This window comes from Chrysochloris asiatica, unplaced genomic scaffold (genome assembly GCF_000296735.1).
Source record: "Chrysochloris asiatica unplaced genomic scaffold, ChrAsi1.0 scaffold00132, whole genome shotgun sequence".
NCBI classification, from domain to species: Eukaryota; Metazoa; Chordata; class Mammalia; order Afrosoricida; family Chrysochloridae; genus Chrysochloris; species Chrysochloris asiatica.
In genome coordinates, this window is record NW_006408650.1 from 8,835,176 (window position 1) to 8,862,192 (window position 27,017).

The following is a 27,017-nucleotide window of genomic DNA, read 5'->3' on the forward strand; positions in this document are numbered from 1 at the left end:
AACAACAACAACAACAACAACAACTGGTGGGTTTAAATTACAGACCTTGTGGTTCACAGTCCAGTGTTTATCCTACAGTGTCACACCAGGAGTTCAGAAATGTATAAACCAACCGACCATTTGAAGAAGATAGTTAAAACCCCATCACTCCAAGGGTAACTCTGTAGACAGGATGGTGGACCCTGGCCATCAATAGCATCCTTGCTTGGGAATGCTCACAGGTCCTTAAGCTGACTTTGGAGGGAGAGAACCCAGACAAAGGAACAGAAGCCATTTCCTACTCAGCTTTGATGCCTGGCTTCATGTTCCTCCTCACGTTCAGAACTCTCTAGAGGCAAGCATCTTTGTTTCCTGTGCATACTGGCCTCCAAATAAGAGATCAACTTTAGAGAGAGCCAAGAAAGCAATTAACTTCACTCGAAGTGAAGAATATTGTTTTGTGCCACCTGACAATTTTTTTTCCCCTAGAAAAATTATGCCCTCAAAATCAACATTTGATTTAGTCTTTGTTCATTTTAAGAATGATGTGAGGATATGCACAGGCAACATGGGACTTTATATATAAAAAAATAAGATGCTGCTGAAATAATTCTAAGGCAAGATATATCTTTGCTTTTGCTTTCTGGAAAGACTGTACCAATTTACACCCCAGCAGCAGTGTCTAAGGAGGGCCTATTTCTTCCTGACCTTCGCAGCACTGAGAATTATAATTTAAGAACGTTGTTTATTTGATGGTGAAATATTGCTTTGCTGCTCATTTCATTGTTTACAGTGAAACGGAGTATTTTTTTCCTCCCTATGCTTAAAAGCCTCTTGCATTAATTGTCTTGTTTTTTGTAATAGGTTTTGCTTCTGTTCATTTTTTTTCTTTGCTTTGCACGAGCTCTTTACATATGATGGTTAATGGCCCTTCTTGTTGTTGTTAAGTGCCGTCGAGTTGATCCCGATAGCGACCCTGTGTAGGGTTTCCGAGGAGCAGCTGGTGAGTTTGAACCGCCAACCTTGCAGTTCAAATGGCTTTGCAGTCTGGTGCATTAACCCACAGCACCACACCAGGACTCCAAAATGGCCCTTAGCCCTATACATATTTCCATGATCTGAGTCCCTGAAGTTATAAGGTTGCATAGGAAAACGAATGTTGCCATATCCCCAAAATGTCTGCCCCTGGGTTGACCTCTTATAAATTCTGTCCCCTATTCCCGTCTCCCTTCTACTTATCACTAGCACATTTTCACACTTTTCTTCAACCTTCCTGTGAGTCTGTCTGTCCTACCAGTCAAATCTTGTCAGCATTCTTCACTATAAAACCCTAAATCAAACCCATGCCGTTGAGTTGACTCTGACCTATGGCAACTCCACGTGTTCCAGAGTAGAACTGCTCCATCGAGATTTCTCGGCAGCCATGTTTACGGAAGCAGGTTGCCAGGACTTTCCTTCATGGCACCTACCACCAGATGGGTTTGAATTGCCAACTGTTAGGTTAGTAGCTCAACACAAACTGTTTGCAGCACCCTAGGGCCCCTTCTTCACTAGAATGCCGAACAATTTCAAATGGTGCAACAGATGCACGCATTTTCTGGGGTTGATCAAAGTGGTTTTGGAGACTCATTTCTATCACTGGCAAGCCTACTGGCAAACGAGAATTCAACAGAACTGGCCTAGTTAACAAGTTGTTGTTGTTGTTAAGTGCCTTTGAGTCGGTTCCGACCCATAGCGACCCTGTACAGGGTTTCCGAGGGTGTAAATCTTTACGGGAGTAGAAAGCCTCATCTTTCTCCCACGGAGCGACTGGTAGTTTCGAACCGCTGACCTTATGGTTCGCAGCCCGATTCGTAACCACTACGCTACCAGAGCTCCAGAGGTGAAAAAACTACAAGGCTGCCTGCCGAAACAACCGATACTTCAAACAAGAGAGATTTGAATTTTAGGGGATTTAGACAGGCCATTGGGAAAAATGATGACGATTTCAGATTTTTATTTGCAGAAATGTCCTCTTTATGATTGTGCTGTGAAAGTTAAACACAGAACCAAGGATGCCGTATGGTGCTATCAAACAATTTTGTCAGAAAAATTATGCCCGCCCCCCCACCTCAGACCTACCTTTGATGTATTCTTTGTTCCTTCAAAGAATTTAAGAAGACTTGCATTCATCAGCTACTTTTGTTAAATGTAACCTAAAATAAACTTTTTCATAAAGTGTAGTTTCTCTTTTCATACAAAGTCACAATCAAACTTTTATTTCTTTCCATCTTTCAAATCCTAATTTTTCTCATCCTGATTCCCCTTGAATCTGGCTGCTGTTGCTGTGTGCTGTGCAGTCGGTTCTGCATCACAGAGACCCTGTATAGGATGGCTGAGGTTGTTAGTCTTAACAGGAGCAGAAAGCCTCATCTATTCCCCATTGAATCCTGGGGACCTTCCATATTACAATTTGACTTTCTTGGGTAAAAAGTGTCCATTTCCACTGGTCCCTAATTCATGCACTGTAGTGTTCCTAGTCCAACACCAAAGTTCCGGTTCAGAGATCTTTCCTCCACCAACCCTCTTAGTGCCTGAGGATCCCCTCCGAGCACACATGAGCGCAAGAAGTTAAAAGCATCCTCCCTGGAGAGCAGACAATTGGACAGGTGAAGACTCAGAGAACTGGCACTGCAGGGTTCCTGTTAATACGATGCTGGACACCTGGGCATGACTCCGAGGCACAGGACACCTTTATTGGGCTTGCAGCCCTAAACCCAGGTGCTGGGAACAGTTTTCAGTGTCAAACAGGTCCTGGATGCACCAATGATACTCCTTGTTGTCGTTCTGGGCTGAAAACGTATCAAACCACACATAAGGATGGGCCCGTGTATTCTAACTTTGGACAAGGGCTGATTTCCCTAGTTCCCTGTTTACTAGCTTTTCCTGGGGGCTCTGTTCACTTCTCTTGTTGACCCTAGACTTTAAGGAGCTGTTTCCTTTCCCTTGACATCCTTTTAAAGATGATGTGATGGTTAATTTCATATGTCAACTTGTTTCTCAGTGGATTGGTCAAACATTAGAAAGGTTGCTATTCGTATAATGTAATATAGTGTCATCACTTCCCATAATTTCATCTAATGTGGTAACATCACATGGGTTAGGGTTAGGGAAAGGGGAGTACCTCAGGGTGTGATCTGCCCCCGGGCTATGAACATATAACACAGAAGTTCTCAGTCTCTTTCTTCTCTGCTTTCTTTCTGTCATGTGATCTACAGGTCTTGGGACCAATAGCAGGCAGGAATCCCCTATCCCACTTTGCCAAGAGTTGATAGGCTTCAATTTCTATGCACACCCTTTCAAAGGGGTGTAAGCTTTAGCACTTTAAGGAGGTGGAACCACAACATTAAGTTTAACCAGTAGCATGTGATTATGGTTTGGACAGATGTTGACATCCTAAACCCAATGCCTGTGAACGTGACCTGTGTGGGAGTAAGGGTTTTCTTACATTAATGAGATAATACAGGAGGAGGCCAAATCCTAAATCAAATTATTTCTAATAAAGGAAGTATAGACACAGACACACTGGAGAAGATGACACATGACAATCAGGAGTCAGCCATCGATAGCAAAGGAGCACCAGCCAGTATCAGAAAGCAACAGATAGGCTCATAGAGGAATTGATGTGACTGAGACTCGGATTTGAACTTTCAGCCTCTGGAAATGTAGGAAGATCAATTTATAATTTTTAAAACCTCTCCTCTGTGGTATTTCTTTGTTACAACAGAGAAAGATAGAAAGAGAGAAGAGAGAGAGAGCCCTAGTGTAGCACTATAGGACAAGCCCTGGACTGCTAACAACAAAGTCAGCAGTTCAAACCTACCAGCTGCTCCATGGAAGAAAGATGAGGCTGTCTGCTCCTGTCAAGATTAAAAGCCTCAATTTGCTTATAATGCTTTATGGTATGCACATGTCCAATACTTGGTTTTGTAGTTAAATTCATGAGTCAGTTTTTCTTCATGACTTTTTCCTTAACTTCTAAGCTTTTCATTTAGCTGTGCTTTGATTCCAACCCCCAATTTAGTTTAAGCTACATAGAGAATGCATTTCTGCATACATGGGAAGGTGGGTGGGTTCTTCTGAGTGTGGCCAGAGAAAAGTTGTGTGGCACACAATTGCCCGATCTCAGTGTTGCTTACCACAAAACCCAAACCAAACCAGTTACCATTGAGTTGATTCCCATGTGTGTCAGAGTAGAACTGTGCTCCACAGGGTTTTACAAGGTAATGTTTTGGGAAGTAAATAGCCAGGCCTTTCTTCCAAGGTGTCAAGTTAATTTTTGGGAAGTAGATAGCCAGGTCTTTCTTCCAAGGTACCTCTGGGTAGAGTTGAGCTGCCAACTTTTTGGTTAGCAGCTTAGCAACTTAACCATTTGTGCCGCCCGAGAGTTTTGGTGTTTACCAGTAAGCCTTGACCACAATCTAAAGAGCACCCATGTCAACTGATGAGCTAATTATATTACATTATGGAACTACCACTCACCTGTCAGTGTGTCACACTGTGATGGCTTGTGTGTTGCTGTGATGCTGGAAGCTATGCCACCAGTATTTTGAATGCTGACAGGATCACCCATGGTGGACAGGTCTCAGCTGAGCTTCCAGACTAAGACAGACTCGGAAGGAGAGGTAGACCACTTTCAAATGTTTAGCCAACAAAAACATTATGAATAGCACGGAAGCACTGTCAGATAGCACTAGAATATTGAATATTGCAACATTATGAATAGTACCAGAATCTTGTCAGACATCGTGCTGGAAGATGAGCCCCTCAGATTGGAAGGCACTCAGTATATGACTGGGGAAGAGCTGCCTCCTCAAAGCAGAGTTGACTGTGATGATGTAAATGGAGTAAAGCTTTTGGGACCTTCATTTGCTAATGGGGCACAACTCAAATGAGGAGGAAGAGCTGCAAGCATCCATTGGAGATGGATTGGCACAGTGGCAGCAGGGTTCCAGCCCTAACAGCAATTATGAGGCTCGACACCAGAGATGGAAGCAAAAATAATGACATGGAGAGAGAGAGAGCAGCTGAGGACTCCAGAGTCCTGGAAAGAGAAAGGCTGTGTGTTTGCTGGCAGACAGGAGGCAGGCTTGCAGAATGTGCCCTTTGGTTGTTTAAATGATGATATATTCCTGAGTGCTTTTGTGTACATTAAAAACAAAAACAACAGAGTTGTTGACTGCAAATACTGTTGGATGATGATACTTGGAGGGGGTTGTAATCATTGCAATGAAATGAAATACAATAGGATGAGTGCAAAGCCGATGTTCTCTCATGTAAGCTATTACTCAATTCGCAATAAAAACTTAATAAACAAAACAGATCAATTGTGAGGATGGAGCAGAACTGGGTAGTGTTTCATTCTGCTGTTCATAAGGTCGCTATGAATCAGAACAAACTCAGTGGCACATAACAACAACAACAACATTATGGAAGGCGAATACGTTACATAACTTATGGAGGTCACCAGTAAACATTTATTCTCTGCAGATCAGTGTGGCAGCCTATAAGCTGACTGGGGCCTGGCTGGTGTAAGATGGGCTCAGATGAGCCTGTCTCTGTGCTGTGTCTGGATTCTGGAATGTTCCAGAAGTCTCTCAGCCTTCTTAGACCAGCAGGCAACCTGAATATGTTGTTTTCTTGGGAGTGGTAGAGTATAAGAGGGCAAGGCCGGCATGCAAGCTCATGCAAGACTTTCCTTGCTTTACATCTGTTAATATACCCGTGGTCAAAACAGCTACATGACAAGCCTGAAGTCAGGGGTGGGGAAGTTCATGCTGTCTATCCTGAGACCAATGTAAGAGTGTGGATGTATAATACTGCCATAGGGCAGTGAGAACAAAATTCAGCAATTTTACCAGCAGTATTTTGAGTTGTTGTTATTGTTACTAAGTGCCGTCAAGTTGGTTCTGACTCATAGTAACAGAATGAAGTACTTCCTGGCCCTATGCCATCCTCAGACCTCTTGCTGTGTTTGAACCCATTGTTGTAGCCACTATGTCAAACCATTTCATTGAGGGTCTTCCTCTTTTTCTCTGACCCTCTACTCTACCAAGCATGATGTCCTTCTCCAGGGATTTGTCTCTTCTGATAACATGTTCATAGTATGTGAAGTCTTGTCATCTTCGCTTCTAAGGAGTAGTCTATGTGTACTTCTTCCAAGATAGATGAGTTTATTCTTCTGGCAGTCCATAGTACTTTTAATATTCTTTGCTAGTCCCATAATTCAAATGCATCAATTCTTCAGTCTTCCTTATTCATGATCCAATTTTTATATGCATATGAGATAATTGAAAATAATGTGGCTTGGGTCAGGCACAACTTAGTCCTCAAAGTCACATCTTTTTGCTCTTTAACAATTTGAAGAGGTCTTTTGGAGCAGATTTGCCCATTGCAATACATCATATGTTTTCTTCATGCTTCTTCCATGAGCATTGTTTGTGGGTCCAAGTAAAATGTATTATTGACAGCTGCAATATTTTCTTTGTTTATGATGATACAGCTTATTGGTCCAGTTGTGATAGTTTTTTGTTTTTCTTCTTCCTGAGATGTAATCCATATTGAAGGCTGTAGTCTTTGTGTGGCACTGTGGGTTAATGTGCTGGACTGCAAGATAGGTTTGAACCACAAGGTTGGCGGTTCAAGCTCCTCGGAAACCTTATGCAGGGTCGTTATGAGTCGGCACCAACTCTACAGCACTTAACAACAGCAACAACAAATCTACGGTCTTCATTAATAAAGGATTCAAGCTCTCTTCACTTCTAGCAAGCAAGGTGGTACAGGTTGTTAATGAGTCTTCCTCCAACACTGGTGTCTCATTCTTCTTCCTATGTAGTCAGCCTCTTAGATTATTACTCAATCTTCAGGTTGATTAAGTATGGTGAAAAGATACAACCTTGACACACACCTTTCCTACTTTTAAAGTACTTAGCATCCACTTGTTCTGTTTGAATACCTGTCTTTTGGTCTTATGCACAGGTTCCTCATGAGCACAATAAAATGTTCTGGAATTCCAATTCTTCCCAATGTTATCCGTAATTTGGTATGATCCCTACAGGTAAATGTCTTTGAATAGACAATAAATCACAGGTAAGCATATTTCTGGTCTTCTCTGCTTTCAGCCAGTACCCACATGACGTCAGCAATGGTATTCCTCATTCCATATCCTTTTCTGAATCTGGTTTGAATTTCTGGCAATTCCCTATTGATGTACTGCTGCAGCTGGTTTTGAATTATCTTCAGCAATATTTTACTTGCATATGATATTAATGATATTGTTCAATGATTTCTGCATTCTATTGGGTCACTTTTCTTTGGAATGGGCACCAATATGGATCTTTGCCTGTCTACTAACCAGGTAGTTGTTTTCCCAGTTTCTTGGCATAGATGAATTAACTCTTCCAGCACTGCTTGGGTTTGTTGAAACATCTCATTTGGTATTCCTTCAATTCCTAGAGACTTGTTTTCTTTAATAGCTTATTTTGAATGAATCACCATTTTCCCTTGAGTAATGAGTTAGGAGCCTAGGGAAGCAAGAAGAAAGAGAATAACTGTCTCTGATGCCATAGGATAAGCACCAGACTGCTATGCATAAGTTTGGCAGTTCAAACCTACCAACTGCTTCTTGGAAGCCCTATACAGGTTCACTATGAGTCAGAACTGTCTCTACAGAACTTAACAACAATGCTCTTCAAACCCTCTTAAAACAGACCTGACAGCATAGGTTTTGTGATTAGCTTCTAGTGAGCTGGGTCCTTATTCATGGTGACTCCACACACAAGGGGATCAGACAATTGTGATTGCTAGTTTTCATTGACTGACCTTCAGAAGTAGATCACCAGGTCTTTCTTCCTAGTCTTCGTCTAGAAGCTCCAAAGAAACCCGTTCAACACCACAACGTGCAAGCCTCCACTGATGAATGGGTGGTGGCTGGGAATGAAATCCAGACCTCCTGCATGAAAGACGAATTCTTCCATGGAACCACCACTGTCCATTGGTAGGATAGACAGGGATTACTAAAGTCTAATGTGCCTCAGCTGCTGGAGAACCAAGCACTGGGAAATAATTCACTATTAAAATAGGAGCAGGGGCAGCAGATTGGAGACATTACACATTTGGATCTTTCAACAGCCATCCCAGGCCACTGGTTACCTGGTATACACACACACACACACACACACACGATGCACATGATGTATGTATTTGGGTGAGATCACAACATTGTTCAAGACTGGTAATGATAATAATAATCGTAAAGGCAATCAAGCTTCCTGCATTTTCCCTGAGCTCTCAGTGCAGGACCTAACAACGAGTGGTTGAGGTGGTTGAGCACTGATTGCACCCATTCTTCACTTAGCGATTACCTCATCATCCAACATTTTTCATTTACAGCAATAGTAAAAAATCTATCCAACTATTTTTTCTCATTGAACACGTACAACAGACAGACAGTAACAGACACTGAGGTGTGAGGGGAGAGAGTAAGCTGACTAAGATGGTTAAAATTGTGTGTCCACTTGGCTGGACTATGATTCTCCATGGTTTGGCAGTTATGTAATGATGTAATTTGCAAGTTATGTATTGATGTCACCTTTCATTTTGTGATCGAATTGGTCACCCTCCATTTTTTTGAATAATGCTGATTTTTGAGTAACTTCCTGGTCTTTGGAACCATGTTCCAAAGTCAGAAGTGAGAAGATGCCATTGTCCTAATGTTTCCCTCCCTGTGTGGGAATCAGCGACTTCTCTCCTTCTTGCCTCTCTGACGTTTAATAAGGATGGGACAAGCAGGAGATACTGCTGTAAAATCCAGTGAACTATAGCTTCAAAAAGCATGCTTTCCATGTAGTTGGACCTTGGTAGTAGCTTCTGAACTTGGGCAAGAGGGCTGCTGGCAGCACCTTGATCCCCCAGGCAAAATGCCTCAGGGCTAAGATCACTACCTTCTTCAGTGATGGCAGAGGTGGGTGGAGGAAGGAATGGGGTGTATAAGGCACTGTTTGGGGGCTCAGGACTTCTGAGCCTCCCCAGTGCCCCCTCTCTCCTCTGCTTGTACTCTCTGCGAGTTGCTCCATGTGTTCCCCTGCCTCAGGGAGGCCTGTCTAAGCCAGTGTCAGGGCCGGTGCCAGCATTGGGCAGACTCTGCTGTGAGCCGGTGGGCCCTATGCTGCCTTGAGTTTCAGAACGGGAGGAGATGCTCTGCCGCAGGCTGATGTGTCTGTTCTGAAATGAAGGTGCAGATGGGTGGGAGTGGGGAGGGAGCCTGGGGGATCGTCAGCAGGATTGTTGCAGATGGTGCCAGTTGAATGCAATTTTGGTGGCAGATGATTTCAACAGAGCAGTGTCAACCATGCTCAGCACTGCCTGATGGAGTCTGACTGATGCTTCCTGATGCCTCTCACATTCTCAATGCTGTGTCCTCACCACCACCCCATCATACTGGAGCCCAGTCTCTGTCATGATGGTAACTCCAGCCCCAGTCTTGTGTTCAGCTCACACCAGGTCTCCAGCTTCTTGGATTGCCCTGTCCCTCTCCTCTGTCAGGGCAACCCCATAGAGCACCTTCATTGTCATCTGAATGTTCCTTCTCCAGCACTTCACTGTGAGCTCCTGTCCCTCACTATAAACTCACTGCTTCCCCTTACCTCTTCCCTCCACCGGGTCTTTGCCCCTCCTCTCTCCCGTCAAGAAGATGGGTCTCTTCCCCTCCCTATAAATCTGGGCAGACTTGGAGCTGCTTCCACCAGTTGAAGTAACACCATGTTACTTTTAAGGATAGATCAGACGAAGCCAGGTAATCTCGGCTTGGATTTCCTGACACTCACTTTTTGGAACCCTAAAAGCCATATGAGAAGTACAACTGCTCTGAAGCTACCATGATGTGAGGGAGCCCAAGTTACACGAAGAGGCCATCTGTAGGCACCCCAGCTGAGGTCTCAGCATCAACTACCAGACACGTGATTACAACATCTCCAGGTGATTTCAGTTTCCAGTGGCTGGGTCCTGTCCAAATTCTCACAGAACCAGTGAGCATAATATAATGGTTGATTTCAGCCACTAGGTTTTAAGGTGGTTAATTATGCAGCATTAGTAACTGGCACCATTGTTGTCGTTAGGTGCTGTTGAGTTGGTACTGACCCTATGCATAACAGAACAAAACACTGCCCGGTCCTGTGCCAAGCTCACACTCGTTGCTACACTTGAGCCCATTGTTGCTGTCACTGTGCCGATCCATCTCCTTGGGGTCTTCCTCTTTTTAGCTGACCCTCCACTTTACCAAGCATGATGTCTTTAATCAGGGACTGGGCATTTCTGATAATATGTCCAAAGTATGAAAGATGAAGTCTGGCCATCCTGGCTTCTAAGGAGCATTTTGGCTATACTTTTTCCAACACAAATTTTGTTTGTTCTTCTAGCAGTTCATGGTACTTTTAATATTCTCCTCCAACACCATAGTTCAAATGCATCAATTCTTCTACGGTCCATTAGTAACGGCTAGGGGACCATTAGTGTTTGCTATTCTTACCAAACCACACAATTCATCTTTGAATCTCTACAAGGCTGGCATAGAGATGGACTTCCATATTCCCCACCCAACTTTCCGTTGTTGTAGGGGAACTGGAGAGGATGGGAAGGGTAGGTTGTTGAGAGGAATGTTCGTAGGTTGTTAGCAAGAAATGCAGAATGCCGAAGTATGTTTGAATTTCAGATAAATGATGAATCATGTTTAGTATAAATATGTGCCATGCAGTATTTGAGGCATAATTATTTGTTGAAATTCACATTATACTGGGATCCATATTTTTGTTGTAGCGAACTCTGTCAGTTCTAATGCATAGAGGCCCAAGGCCCTAGAGAGGTCCCTGATAGGCACAAACAGTTTGTGTTCTGGTACTAATCTGAAGATTGCAGGTTGGAATTCAATCAGGGTGCTGCGAAAGGAAGGCTTGAAGACCCAAGAAACCCTAGAGAGCAGTTCTACTTTGTAACATACAGGGTTGCTATGAGTCTGAACCAACTTGTCAGTAATGGGTATGATAGGCCTTGGACAACCCCCACACCAATGTGCCGACATCATGGTGTGGTGTTTGGCACAGCAACTCTGTAGAGTCACAGCCAGTGTCCCTGGGATCCACCCTGGTACACCTCTCTCCCATTGAGCCATGCTCTCATTCTAAGGGACACTTTGTCTAGGATCACAGGGGTTCCCATCTGTACCTGGGTCATGGAAGCTTGAGGTACAGGCTCCGGGAAAGCCTCTAAGAGGAAGACATCCAAGGGAGCCTGGATGATGGCTGAACTTTCTACCTAAGGTGAGCATGGACCAGAAGAAAGAAACATCCCCCTGGATTTTTCCCCTTGTCCCAGCAAGGTTCACCTCTCTTCTTGTTCCCTATGACTTCCTCGGCTCTTGCCCAACAAAGAAGAGTGAGAAGAGAAGGCTGTTGTAGCCAGCCTTCTATTTCTCTATTATCTGGGTTCATTATACTGTAATGAAAACCAACTCACTCTCAATTTGCCGTTGTATCTTCTAAATAATAGTGGCCGGAAGAGTCCTGGTTTTCATTCTCACTCCTGTGGTTCTCGTGTTTTACTTCTCAGTCCCAGCTCATTAGCCTGAGCAATAATAGAATCAATGTAGTTAATCTCTTCCTTCTCCACCTCCCCCAGCCCACTCCACCCTGCCCTGGGCCCTGATCACAGAAATAGTGCGAGAGAACTTGTCCATACACTCTCTTCATATTGCAGCCGGTCTGTTATAAGCAGCAGAAATGGTGGATGAAGCTATTCATTTGTTCATTCATTCATTCATTCAACAGCTATTCACTGAGTGCTTACTATGGGCAGTTCTAGAAGTTGGATCAAAGTGGTACTTTGAAAAGTTAAATGACAAAATAGGACTGCTATAGATTGAATTGTGTCCCCCCAAAAGATATGCTGCAACCCTAATCTCTGGTATCTGTGAATAAGACCTTGTTTGGAAATAGGATCTTTGAAGGTTCATATGAGGTTTTACTGAAGTAAGTTAGCCCTAATGTTATCGGAGTGGTGTCCTTATAAAAGAAGAAAAGAGAGGGATTGAGAGAAAGAGAAAGGGAATGCTTCTATGAACCAAAGAAAGTCTAGGGCCACCAGAACCTGAAAGAAACAAGACAGGCTCTTCCCCAAGAACCTTCAAGAGAGAGCACGGCCCTCCCAGCACTCTGGAGTTGGACTTCTAACTTCCAAGACTACGAGAGAATACATTTATGTTCTTAAAAGCCACTCATTTTCTGGAATTTTGTTATAGAAGCCCTAGGTAACTAATACAACCCTCTACCATCACACACACACACAAAACCCTGCAAGGAGAGCTATAAAGGAGATGGCGCCACCTCTCCTGATACAAAAGGGAAGAAAGTATCTGAGGAGAGTTGGGGATGCTTGCATATAGCAACATTATGAATTGAGGGAAATGTATAATCGACAATCTTCATTTTTGTTGTTGTTAAGTGCCACTGAATTGGTTCGCACTCATAGCAACCCTGTATAGGGTTTCTGAGGATTAGCTGGTGAGTTTGAACCCTCAACCTTGCTGTTAGCAGTCTATTGCTTATCCTACAGCACCACACCAGGACTCCTATAATCTTTATTACAAGGTAGTATTACCAGCTGTTGTTGTTGTTGTTGTTTGGTGCCATCAAGTCAGTAATGACTCATAGCGACCCTGTGCACAACAGAACGAAACACACAACCTCACAACTGTTGTTACGCTTTAGCCTGTTGCTGCTGCCACTCTGTCAATCCATCTCATTGGGGGTCTTCCTCTTTTTCAACCCTCCACTTTATCAAACATGGCATCCTTCTCCAGGGACTGGTCCCTCTGATTATAAATCCAAAGTATAAGATGAAGTCTGGCCATCCTGGCCTCCAAAGGAGCACTCTGGCTGCACTTCATCCAACACAGATCTGTTGGTTCTTTTGGCAGCCCATGGCACTTTCAATATTCTCCTCCAACACCATAACTCAAATGCATCAATTCTTCTAAGGTCTTCCTTATTCACTGTCCAGCTTTCGCATGCGTATGAGGTTATTGAAAACACCATGGCTTGGGTCAGGCACACCTTAGTCTTCAAGCTGACATCTTTGCTCTTCAACACAAGACCTTTAATAAGGTCTTGTGCAGCACATTTGCCCAATACAGCATGTCGTTTGATTTCTTGACTGCTGCTTCCATGAGTGTTGATAGTTGATCCAATGTACAACCCATTTTCCCCCCCCCCAACAGATATTTAATGTAGCTTTGTCAGTGATTGTGTGGGTGCACCTTTCCCATATGTAATTCTCTCTGAAGACTCCTATTACCCCACAGTATCTGTGGTTCAGGAATCTGAGAGTCAGTTAGCTGGGTCCCGGGACTTTCAGGAGATTGCATTCAGGGTGCAGCCATCTGAGGCTCCATGGGATGGTGGGTCTGCATCCAAGATGGCGTATCACATGGCTGTTGGCTGGGTGCCTCAGTTCCTTTCTAACTGTTGGCATTGGTCCTTAGTCCTCTCTAGGTGGACCTCTCCTTAGGGTTGCTGGTGACATAGTAGTTGGCTTTCCCCACACCACAGAGCCATTTGTAACCTCATGTTAGAGGTGTTACCCATCGCTTCTACCTGATTCTCTTGTTCACACAAACAGACCCTGGAACAGTGAAGGAAGGGACCACACAAGGGAGTGAACACCGAGAGGTGAGAGCATCAGGCTATCTTAGAGCCTGGACACCACACTCATCCTTTGAACCACAAGGTCAGCAGTTCAAACTCACCAGCTGCTACTTGGAAACCCTATACTGCTTTGCTATAAGTTCAGAACTGACTTGATGGCACTTAACAACAGCAACAATTCATTCAATAAATATTTATTGAGCACTTACTGTATGAAGGATACTGTTCCAGCCTCTGGGGATATAGCAGTGACCCAAATAACCCAAAATATCTGACTTTACCTTGCTAACATTCAAGTGGTTCTTGGGACTATGGTAACCTATGGTGGTGGTGGTTATGTGCTATGAGTTGGTTCCAACTCATAGAAACCTTGTATGGGGTTTCTGAGGCTGAAATCTTTATAGGAGCAGAAACTCTCATCTTTCTCCCACGGAATGGCTGGTAGGTTTGAACTGCTGACCTTGAGGTTAGCAGCCCAACTCCTAACCATTATGCTACATAGAAGACTGTATAAATGGCCAATTCAATGGAAGGGGACACCAGAGGGTCAACCTCTGAATGCGTGCCAAGACGTGTGTGCCTTTTTTTCAGGTGAATATAATTTCCTTCCTCCTTAGTTGTTGTTGTTAGGTGCCATCAAGTTGGTACCGATAGCAATCCAATAGCAATACAATGCACAACAGAACCACTGTGTAATGTTCGGAGCGCCACTGTGGCTGAAATCACTTCTAGAGCTCTCTTTTGTAATTTTCTGGGAAGCTTAGCCAGATTCTTTAGGACATTTTCAAAGGTCACAGAGTTGCTTCTTTGAGGCCAGGTTTGTTTGCGGAGAGGCGGTGGGGGGAATCATTGGAACTGTTCATACATACAGACAAAGTTACGAGCATGGATGATGGCTAGAAGACATTTTTCATGAATTCATTCTAAAGTCAACCTTAAAAGGTTCTTTGATGGTGCTTTGATGACTGGGATCTTAAAAGCTCACGAGTGGCCGTCTAAGGTGCAACTATTGGTCTCTCCCTGTGTGGAGGAGAGAAGAGTGAGGAAAATTTAAGATGTTTGGATTCAACTAGTCCAATGGATTAATGAAACAAGTGAATATCAATCTCTATGACCCTGAGACCAGAAGAACTAGATGGTGCCTAACTATTACTGCCAACTGTTCTGATAGGGATCACGTTTGAAGATCCTGAATAAAGTGTGAGAAAATGTGGATCCGAACTCAAAATTATAGATTAAAAAGACCATTATAAAAAACATTTACTGGGTAGAAAGAGATTGGAGGAACCTGAGAATATGGCCCTTGGTGACCCTTTAGGTCTGGAACTGAACTTACCCTCGTGACTTTCAGCTAAGCAGTAGATACATAGATATATAGGGGGGAGGTGCAACAAAGCTATGTAGTATACACACCATAGAATGGCCAACCATTCAAGATCAAAAGGGTATTTATCCAAGGACAGAATTCAGATGGACTGGGAAAGAAAGTTGAATAGAAACTAGTATCACAGCGAGGAAGTGGGATAAATGATGGAAGGAATTTCAGGCATTGAGATGAAACAAAATGTTCTGAATAATGGCTGCATTCCTTAAAAAGTGTAGACCCTCAACAGGGATGATTTGAATGGGATCTTCCTCATTTTGATGGAGCAGATATGGAATGTTCTTTCCAAAAGTTTTAGTTTTCTACCCAGATCTTGGAGTTCTATTATGGCACTATAGGATAAGCACTGGACTGCTCATCACAAGGTTGGTGGTTCAAATCTATCAGCCATTCCTCGGAAACCCTATACAGGCTCTCTATGAGTCAGAACCGACCTTATGAGTCTTGCTGTTGAAGACGACAAGTTTCTATTTCTAGTTCTCCCTTTCCCTCTTCTTTCTTCTTCATCCCCCTTCTCCTCCTTGTCTTTCTTCCTCTTCTTCTTTCTTCTTCATCCCCCTTTCTCCTCCTTGTCTTTCTTCCTCTTCTTCTTTCTTCTTCATCCCCCTTCTCCTCCTTGTCTTTCTTCCTCTTCTTCTTTCTTCTTCATCTTCCTTCCTCCTCCCTGTCTTTTTCTCTCTTCTTCATCCTCCTTGTCTTTCTTCCTCTTCTTTGCCACCCTCTCCTCTCTTCTTTCTGGTGACGGGTCTGATTTTCATCTGAGTTGTGCTGGGAGGGGTGAGATCTTCCTCTTCTTGATGATGTGTCTTTTTCTTCTGTGATTTGTTGGGAGGAATGCTTTTCAGGTTATACTATAATGGGGTAAAGAGAAGTGACTTCACACAACCACGTTTCTGCACCCTCATTCTCCCTCCTCATGGCAGGCAGGCAGGTTGGAAGCTCAAGCTGGACTCCTCAAGGCCAGCAATCCAAGCTTTCATGCTAGTCCTGCAGTCTACCCATTCTTGGTCTAGACCTCTTGCCAGTTCCCTTTTTGGGGAAGTAGATGGAAACACACAGACTTTTCTGCCTCTGGCTTATTGCCAAGACCCCACCCCACTCACACACCCCCCCTTTTTTTTTTATCTTGTCAGTTGAGAATGTCTTTCTCTTTGGTAAATAATCACTCCATTTGATCTGTGTTCAGTCTGCCTGCTCTTCATGCCAGTACAAATAATTTGGCAACATAAACACTGTCATCGGAGATCATTTGCAAACTCCTTCCATCAAATGTGTCTTTATTTTGACTCTTTTGCAACAAAAGGAAAGAAACTCCAGAGGATATCAGAATGGGTTATGTTTCTTTCTTCTGCCTGTACAATTTCAGATTGGATTAAAAAAAAAAAAAATCTGACAGCTGGCAAGCTCAGGCTGTTTCAAGCTGAAAGCTAATCATCGTCCCCTCAGATGTAGAGAGGATTCGAGGTTGGTGTCTAAGACGAGTCCCCGCCTCCACCTCCCCTAGTTCCAGGGCCATGTGCAAGTCCCAGCTCAGTCAAGCACACTGGAGTGGTGTTGAAACGGATCCAACAGTTCACCATCTGGTCCTGGTTGTAAACATGTGTATACAAAGCGAGTATCACTTCAGCTAATTCAGGAAGGCCCTGCTGCTTTTGTGGTTGCTGCAGCTGTCCCGGGGGATGTGGGGGGTGAAGCAGAGGGCCCAGAGGAGAGTGGGGTGCACAGGTGGGTGTGTGTGTCTTCCAGCAGGGTGTCACATTTCTTTAGAACCTCTGCTTGCCTTCTACCCAGCCGCCTGGTCATCATTGCTCGCCTTGTATTTAATCATTCTCCTTCTGGACGGTAAATACCCTCAAGGCAGCCTGTCTCTTTTTCTCCTATTTCTTTATGACAAGACGCTTGCACTGGCAAAGTTATCATTGAATTAAAATAAATCTCTAGCAGCAACTTTATTCTTCATGACTATCCAACAGCCTTTTTGCTTGATTCTAATTCACAGCAGAAGGTACCCACAATACATAGGGGCTGCTACAATGGAGTGTGTCAACAAAGATTCTACAGGACCTGCTAACACTTCCTTCTGTTGTTCATGGGTGATGTGATGGCATCTGACAACAACCTGGTCTCTTGAGTGCACCCTCATCGTTTCCCTGTGCTCAGTTTTGCCATCTTTCAGATGGGATCATTATTCCCCTACTGATACCCCGCCTTCTATAGAAAAATGCATCTTAATCTTCAAAGGACTTTCCCAGTATTCCTCCCAGGGAGATTAGAGAAATAACTCTAATTTTTAAGGGATAACAAGTAGTCAGGATGCTCGCTGACACCAGAAATGGATCGCACAAATAGGTGGCCAACACAGGTTTGAATCCAAACCTTTGTCCTGTATTCCTTTTCTTTTGTTTTCAGAATATGTGCACCTACTCCGACCCCTTACTTAAGAAACTGATAAAACATGTTTTTTTCTAAAAGCGATGCTTGTAATTGATATATGATAAAGTTATAGTTTATGGTTAATTAAAAGATACAGATTATATAACCTTGCTTGTTGAAAGTGAAGAGGACTTAAAATACTTACTGATGAAGATCAAAGACCATAGCCTTTGGTATGGATTACATTTCAATATAAAGAAAACAAAAATCCTTACCACTGGACCAATAAACAACATTCTTATCAATGGAGGAAAGATTGAAGTTGTCAAAGACTTCATTTTTCTTGGATCAACCATCAACATTCATGGAAGCAGCAGTCAAGAAACCAGATTTGTATTAGGCACATCTGCTGCATAAGACCTTTTAAAGTGTTGAAGAGCAAAGATGTCAGCTTAAGGACTTAGCTATGCCTGACTCAAGCCATGGTATTTTCAATAACATCCGATGCATGTGAAAGATGGACAGTGAATAAGGATGATCATAGAAGAATTGATGCATTTGAGTTATGATGTTTCAGGAGTATATTGAAAGTACCATGGACTGCCAAAAGAACATACAGATCTGTGTTGGAAGAAGTGCAACCAGAGTTCTCCTTGGAGGCCAGGATGGCCAGACTTCGTCTTTCATACTTCGGACATATTGTCAGAAGAGACCAATCGCTGGAGAAGGATATCATGTTTGGTAAGGTGAAGGGTGAGATAAAAAGAGGAAGATCCCCAGCGAGATGGATTGGCAAAGTGGCAGCATCAATGGGCTCAAGCGGGGTAACAAGTGTGAGGTTGGTCCAGGACCAGGCAGTGTTTCATTCTGTTGTGCATAGGGTCGTTATGAGTCAGTACTGACTCAATGGCACCTAACAACAACAAAGGATACAGATGTTACAAGAAGGGAATGACAAGAATGAGCCCCAGACAAATGTTTGTGTATGTAGTTTACCTGTGCAGAAAGTCTGTGGTGAGAAATAGATTACCTTGGGACTCATGTGTAAACCCCAGACCTCTTGTATAGAAATCCCTCTCCTCTTTTTGGACTTGGGAGAACTTGATATTTTGGCAAGTGTTGTCCCAACTTTGACTGTTACAAATCCAACAATAAATTTGTGGCTTCTGTACCTCATCTCAGTGTGTCTCTGTAGACTTCCATCATGTGGGCAAGGGATTCAGTTATTGTTAGGTAACTCTACCTTCCGCAATGTCCTCCCAGTCCTGATTCCCATGTGAGGATGATGGGGAGGGTACAGAGAACCCCGGGGTGTTTACTTTGGAGAAACAAGCACTGCAGAGTGCTGGATTTCAATCACAGAGACAACACCTTGGTGAACACCCCAAATGCCAATGACTCCCTTCCAGTCTCCTTTAGCTCAGCCTTGTTCTCCCTCTAGAAGAGCTTTGATTAGGTTTCTCCTGATGGGCTTAATGCTCCCAGGCTGGACCCAAAGGCTGGGGCTGTGACCTGGCTCACCTGGCACCTTCCAGTCTTCTCCCCTGATTCATACTGTGCCCCCTGGAAACCTAGTTCCCTGTCCCCACTCTGCCCAAATACAGGAGTGGTGCTCCCCCAACTTCCTCAGAACCAAAACAATTTTAATTTTCTATACATGTGAAGAAAGTGTACTTTCCCAAACAACCCCAGGGACATGGCAAACAGGAAGAGACTTAATTATCTCTCATATTTCTTCCAGTGGGGAGAATTTTGTAGTCAGGATGGGAGAGCATAAATTCCCCAGAGCAGCCTAAGATGACACCCTGGGGACATCGGGGATGAGGAAGCCACAGTATCCAGAGCTGTGAGGGTATCAACAGGACATTGTCATCACTCATCCATCCCATGAGTGTGGCTTTGCCAGGGTCTAGTGCCCCACAGCCCTGCCCGCATAGCTGGTGCTATGAAATGACCACACAGATGGCCCACTGCCATCCGGTTGATTTCCAAGGGTTTCCAAGACTGATATCTTTACAGGAGCACACAACCTCATCTTTTCTCCTGTAGAGCAGTTGGTGGATTTGATCCGTTGACTTTGTGGGTAGCAGTCCAATGCTTAACCTACAGCACCATTAAGGCCCAGGAAAACATTCAGAGGTGAGTGACCCTAGCATGGATTCCCCAGAAAAACTGTAGGCAAAGAGCTCTGGCAACCCATAACCCAAACCTAATGAATCAAAATGAAACAATTCCATCGCATGACACCTTCCTAGTGATTATGCCTAATTAAAGGTGGACGGAAACAGGCAAGAAAACCACTTAATTGGGACTATATTTGCCTTGCTAATTTAGGCGCATGAGAGCGTGTTTGTGTGTGTTTTCCTGTTGGGTAAGTGTTTATAAAATCTTAATTAGGTTGTACATATAGGAACAGAGATGGAAATACGTCCTCTCAGTAATGGTCTCACTGCCCTGGGGGACATTAAGGCTTTGTGTACAATATTACCCATGTAGGGAAAGCAGTAATGGCTTTGGACAATGGGTTTGGGGAGGCAGGGAGAAGAGTCCCTGACTCAATCACAGATGGATGGCTGAGAGCTTACTTTTAATTTAATTTTATTTTTAAATCAAAACTTCAAATTGGATTCAAAACAGCTATTCATAACCTGTCAGGGAAGCTGGTATTTCAATATCAAACTTATATTGGATACATTTATAATGACCGTTATTGGGCCAGAAGGAATACATTGTGTTGAGCACATAGTAGGTGCGCAGATATTGGATTGAAGGACGCCTGTGAGAAGCAAATCTGAGGAAACCACACTCACGTCTTTTCTCCTTTCCTGGTCTCTGCCCAGCTCACCTTGAGTCCTGCTTCTGGGACTAAGTCTGCCCATGCCTTGACAGACAAACCATATGAACAATGTGGAAAGCCCCAATATAAAAGGACGCAACTATCTTGATACCTAACTGACCTTCAGAGACAAAAATAGTGGACAATCTTTCTCCCATTAACTTCTCAATATCTATCTGCACACCTCCAAGGTGGCTAGAGGAGGGGCCTAAGCGAGCAGACACCCCCACCCACTGCTGGAGGCTTCTACGGTGCACACATACTGCCTGTGTAGCAAGGTGACTGGATAGTTGGCCACAGTTATATATTTTTTCAAAGTGGTGGGTTTTGTCTCTACTTTTATATTGCTTCTGCTTTTGGTCCTTTTGATCACATATTTTTCCTGGAGGTGGGAGCTTTTTCTCCCTACGTTACCCAAGAAGAGACAGCAATCTTGGCCATATAGCCAAGTTACAAGCATACCTCATAATATTCCACCATTGAGACAAGAGCCAATAACAGCTGCTAAACATTACATGTGAAAAGGGAAGCCCATCTCCTGATCATAGCTACCAAGAGACACCCAGTAAGCTTAATAACACAACAACAAACATCCAATTAAGCATTAAAAAACCCACATAACTACTGGAAATGACAAACAAAAAATCTCAAACACAACAAACGATCTCAAAACATGTTCAAAAACAGAAAAGAGTAACTGAGACAAATGTGCTGGAGACAGACAAAGACTCTACAGAAGAGGAAGAGCAGCTTTTGGATTTTCCATCTATCTTGATGTTACCTATTTGTTTTCTTTATGCTGAGATTGGGGAATATGAAATCACCTACTTTGTTCTTTTTCTTTAGTAGTGTGTTGCTTATCTGAAATCTCTTTCCTTTCCATATAAAGTCAGTGATTCATCTTCCATTTCTTTAAAGAATGAGGATGGAATTTGGATTGGATTGCATTGTATCTAGAGATCACTTTGGGTGGTATTGACATCTTCATAATGTCAATTAGTTAAGTGTTCCTATCCATGAGCATAGTCTATCCTTCCAATTATGTAGTTCTCTTTAGGTTTCTTGTAGTAATGTATTGCAGTTTTCTTTGCATAAGTCTTTTGTGCCTCTGGTTAGATATATTCCTAAGCAACTCATCTTTTGGGTGGCTATTGTACATGGTATTGTTTTCCTGATTTTCTTTTAAGAGTTCCCTTTGTTAGTATAGAGAGATCCAACTGATTTTTGTATGTTGATTTTGTACCCTGCCACTTTACTGAATCTTTTTATTTGTTCCAGTCTCAACTCTTACCTTTCAAAAAGCCAATTGAAGTCTCCATGGAGACTGACTAGAGCAGAGTTTCTGACACTTTACTTCACAAACTCATCCTCTAGGTATCTTATTAAGATGTAGGTTCTGACTTAGCATTTGGATTACGATGTTGGTGAAGAATATTGAATATGCCACAGACTGCCAGAAAAACAAACAAATCTTTACTGGAAAAAATACAGCTAGAATACTTCTTAGAAGGGACAATGGCGAAACTTTGTCTCATGTTCTTTGGACATGCTATCAGGAGAGACCAGTCTTTGGGGAAGGACATCGTGCTTGGTAAAGTAGAGGGTCAATGAAAAAGAGGGAGACTCTCAAGGTGATGGCTTTACTCAACAATGGACTCAAACATAGGAACAGTTGTGAGGATGGTGCAGGACCAGGCAGTGCTTTGTTCTGTTGTAATAGGGCGCCTATGAGTAGAAGCCCACTCATGGTACCTAACACTAACAACAATATGTCTCGAATAAGGGCTGAGGTCCTGCACTTCTCATAGGTGATAATGAGGCTCTTGATCCAGGTGCCACTGTTTGAGTCTCAAGTCTAGAGACCAGATCAGGGATTCTGGAATGGGAGCACACATCAGCATCCCCTGTAGGACTTGCTGACCCCACCTCTAGAGTGCCTAATTCAGAAGTGTGGGGTAGAGTCTGAGAATTTGCATTTCTAACAAGTTCCCAGGTAAGACTGATTCTGCTGGTCCAGGGACCCTACTTGGAGAATCAGTAGTCTAGAAGTCTCAAGTCCCTCCCCTACTCCACAGGAGCTCATGGGGGTGGGCAGGGGACCTGAGGCAACAGTAGCATGATGCACAAAATGCAGCTTCTCCCCAAGCAGGTGAACACCATGTGCTGTAGGGAGCAGAGGAAAAGGACCTACAATTGGGTTTTGAAGAGTCCACCAGAAGCAAGTAGGTGGAGAAGAGATGGAGGGAATTTCTAGGTGGAGGAAACTTCTTGTGCAAGGGCATGAAAGTAGAAAATTGTTGGAATCTTCAGTATATAATCACTTTCTCCCTCCCAGCCCTTTCTCTACCCTGGAGACTCACTAACAGAATGGACATCCACCCTCTGCCCAGACCAGGAACTACTCAGCTATGACCGCACACTCTTAGAATAACCCAGGGAGCTTTAAATATTATCAATGCCTCAACCTCCCCCAGAGAAACTTCATTAATTGGTCTTCAGTGAGGCTGAGACATCAGTATTTTTTAAAAAGAAAGCCCCTCAAGTGATTCTAGTATGTAGACAGCATTGAGAACCAATGGCCTAGACCCAAGTATATTTCCATTTTCCCAGCTGTACTTTGTTGGAAGGTAGGCAGAGCATTGCACCCTTCTTGTACATCTGCCCTCAGCAGATTCCCCACAAAAGCAGGTAGCTGAGCATCTGGTAAACATCTGCCCTGATCCACCCAGAGCTGGGTGACCTACTTTTTTTTGCCTGTGGCTCCTCCTGCCTGTGGGGCTCTTGGGACAGAGGGGCAGATGGAAATGTCATTGTGTCTGTGTTGATGTTGCATTTGGGTGTCACCCAAGCACTTGTTTTCCTGTCAGATTCCGGATGTGGCATTTTAGATGGTGAACCGCTGCTGCCAGGCACTTGCTGGGGGAGATCAAAGCATCCGGCAGCATCCAGAGACATCCTGGGGTGCTGGCTGCCAAGTGCTGGCAGCTCTGGGCTGGGGGTAAGATGAGGCTTGTGCACAGATGGTTTCAGCTTGAATACAGACCCCGAAGGAAAACACGGCACCTGGGAAAATCCCTGCTCAGCCAAGGACTTTATTTACTGCCAAACCTGGCTACCAGACAGCATGGGGCTGTACCTCAGTCCACACTCAATCTCACCGGGGACATAGACCATGGTTCACCTGACTGATGGTTGCCCTGCTCGGGGTGCCACCACCTGCCATCCTTAATTGTGAGGAAATAAGGCGTAGGTGGTACACCTCTATCGGGTTTCATGTCAAGAAGTTTCCATCTTGGAATCAGATCTCCGGATGGGGTTCCAGGGACTCAGGAGATACCTTTTCTTACCTTCATCTCTTTTCTTTAACGAAAATGAAGGGATTCTATCCCTTCCATAGCCTGAGTAGTGGGATTTGGTAGGAATATTGCTTTCTGACTTACAAGATCTCAGATGTCTCTCTGTTCCCTGGCCATTTCTGATGTGTTTCTTCTGGGGATGGTATATGGAGGACAGGAATTGGGAGGAACTAAGCCTTTAAGATGCACTTGACCTTGGTCTGAGCCTGAGTTTACCTGGGACATGCCCCTGTTCCCTGCTGGTCCCCAGTCACCACCCAATGTTGTCAGTGCTTATTAACCTTTCCTGCACACAGCAACAAGGATTTCAATTATTTAGTATTTCGACTTCCCTCGTCCCCATATTTCAGCCAGAGCTGTTATTAACATCTCCTTGGTTGGATTTTTGAAAGGGCAGTTTGTCTTCTCTTGACAAGAGTTTAAGAAAAGCATGTGGCTGGGGACACACATAAGCTCAGCTTCCAACTCTGGCCTCTTCTTTTCCAGAACCTTCAGTTCTTCCCATTGAGGTCAAGAAAATGAGACTCCACCTTTCTTGCCCCCCCTCCAATGCAGCTTCCCATTCCCAAGCTTTGAGAGTCTCTGGTCCTTTGTGAGGATAATAAGACATCAAGTCACATCTAACTCCCTACTTGGCACTTCTCTATCTGTTCTGCGCTCAAACCACTTCCTTCTCTGACCCCAACCACCCGGAGCAAGGGCAGAGCTCACAGACTTCCAAGTCAGCTCAACAACCCCAGATGCCAGCCACAGGCATGAGAATCCCCAAGACACCCTCACTTTTGACCTGTTGTTGCTAAGTGCCACCAGTCAGTTCTGACTAATAGCAACCCTGTATAGGGTTTCGGAGGTACGGTTGGTGGGTTTGAACTGTCACCTTGTGGTGCAAACCAAACTTGTGGTCCAGTACTTATTTTTCAGCACCATACTTTTGACCTTACGATTACAAATCCAGGGTTCTCCACTACCCCTTCAGGATGCCAGCCACAAGCTCCCCCAGAGAAACTTTGGGCTCCATCACTTCTGGCATACTGCCTACAAATTTAGGGCTCTCTTGACCCACTCAGGATACCAGATGTAAGTTCAGGGGTTCTAGCACCTCTCATTTCTGACTTGGTGGCTCTCACTACTCTCTCAAACTGGAAACTTCACTGGACCAACTCACAGAACTCAGGAAAGTGCTGTGCTTACAATTGGAGTTTCATTACAGCAAAAAGGATATAAAAGGAGAGACACATGTTGTTATTGTTGGGTGCCATCGAGACAGTACCAACTCATAGTGACCTTATGCACAGCAGAATAAAACACTGCCCGATCCTGGGCCAGCCTCACTTCTGTTGCCACGTTTGAGTCCATCGATGCTGCCACTTGGCCAATCCATCTCGTTGGGGATCTTCCTCTTTTTCTCTGACCCTCCACCTTATCAAACATGATATCCTTCTCCAGCAACTGGTCCCTCCTTACAATATGTCCAAAGTATGAGAGACAAAATTTGGTCATCTTGGCCTCCAAGGAACACTCTGGCTGTACTTCCAAAATGGATCAATTGGTTCTTCTAGCAGCCCATGGCACTTTCAATATTCTCCTCCAACACCATAACTCAAAGGCATCAATTTGTCTATGGTCTTCCTTATTTACTGTCCAGCTTTCACATGCATATGAGGTTATTGAAAATACCATGGCTTGGGTCAGGCACACCTTAGTCCTCAAGCTGACATCTTTGCTCTTCAACACTTTAAAAAGGTCTTGTGCAGCAGATTTGCCTAAAGCAATACGTCATTTGATCTCTTGACTGCTGCTTCCATGAGTGTTGATAGTTGATCCGAGAAGAGTGAAGTCCTTGACAACTTCAATCTTTTCTCTGTTGATAAGAATGTTACTTATTGGCCCAGTGGTGAGGATTTTTGTTTTCTTTACATTGAGATGTAATCCATACTGAAGGCTGTGCTCTTTGATCTTCATCAGTAAATGTTTTAAGTCCTCTTCACTTTCAGCAAGCAAGGTTGTATCATCTGCACATTGCAGGTTGTTAATGAGTCTTCTAATTCTGATGCCATGTTTTTCTTCATATAACCCAGCTTCTCGGATGATTTGCTCAGCATACAGGTTGAATAAGTATGGTGAAAGAATACAACCTTGTTGCACACCTTGTTAAATTTTAAACCATTCAGTATTCCCATGTTCTGTTCAAACAACTGCCTTTTTGTCCAGGTACAGATTCCTCATGAGCACAATTAAGTGTTCTGGAATACTCATACTTCACGATATTGTCCCTAGCTTGTTATGATCCACACAATCGAAAGCCTTTGCATAGTCAATAAAGCACAGGTAAACATCTTTCTGATAGTCTCTGCTTTCAGCCAAGATCCATCGGATATCAGCTATGGTATCCCTCGTTCCACGTTCTCTTTTGAATCCGGCTTGAACCTCTGGAAGTTCTTTGTCAATGTATGCTTGCAGCCATTTCTGTATTACCTTTAGTAAAACTTTACTCGCATGGGATATCAAAGAGATTGTTTGATGATTTCTGCATTCCATTGGGTCACTTCTTAGAACACAACAAGGGGATGCTGAAGATTTAAAATCAGGAAAAGTGTGTACCATACTTATTAAATCTGTATGCTGAGCTAATAATCTGAGAAGCTGGATTATATGAAGAAGAACGTGACATCAGGATTGGAGGAAGAATTATTAACAACCTGTGATATGTAGCTGACACAACATTGCTTGCTGAAAATGAAAAGGACTTGAAATACTGATGTAGATCATCAAAGACTATAACCTTCAGTATGGATTCCACTTCAATGTAAAGAAAGTGAAAATTCTCACCAGTGGACCAATAACTAACATCATAAGTGGAGAAAATATTGAAGTTGTCAATTACATCCATTTATTTGGATCCACAACCAATGCTCCTGGAAGCAGCAGTTAAGAAATGAAAGGTAAATCTGCTGCAAAAGACTTTTTAAATTTGTTAAAAAGCAAAGATGTCAGCTTGAGGACTAATATAGGCCTACCCCAAGCCATGGTATTTTCAATAGACTCAAATGCATGTGAAACTTGGACAATGAATAATGAAGACTGTAGATTGATGCATTTGAAAAATAGTGTTGGAGAAGATTACTGAAAGTACCAGGGGCTGTCAGAAGAAAAAAACAAATCTGTCTGTAAGAATAGTCAGAAAGTTCCCTAGAACTGAGTATGACAAGTTTTGGTCTCTTCTACTTTGGACATGTTGTTAGAAAGGACCAGTCCCTGGAGAAGGAGCATCATGCTTGGAAAAGTGATGGTCAGGGAAAAAGAGGGAGTACCCCAGTGAGACAGGGTTGTATTCTTTCACCATACTTATTCAACCT

The 27,017-nt window shown here is 43.5% G+C and overlaps 1 pseudogene; it reads right to left on the reverse strand.

Moving 5' to 3' along the window:
* Positions 1 to 9,105: 9,105 nt before the first annotated feature.
* LOC102822606 overlaps positions 9,106 to 27,017 on the reverse strand; it is a 24,410-nt pseudogene continuing 6,498 nt past the window's right edge.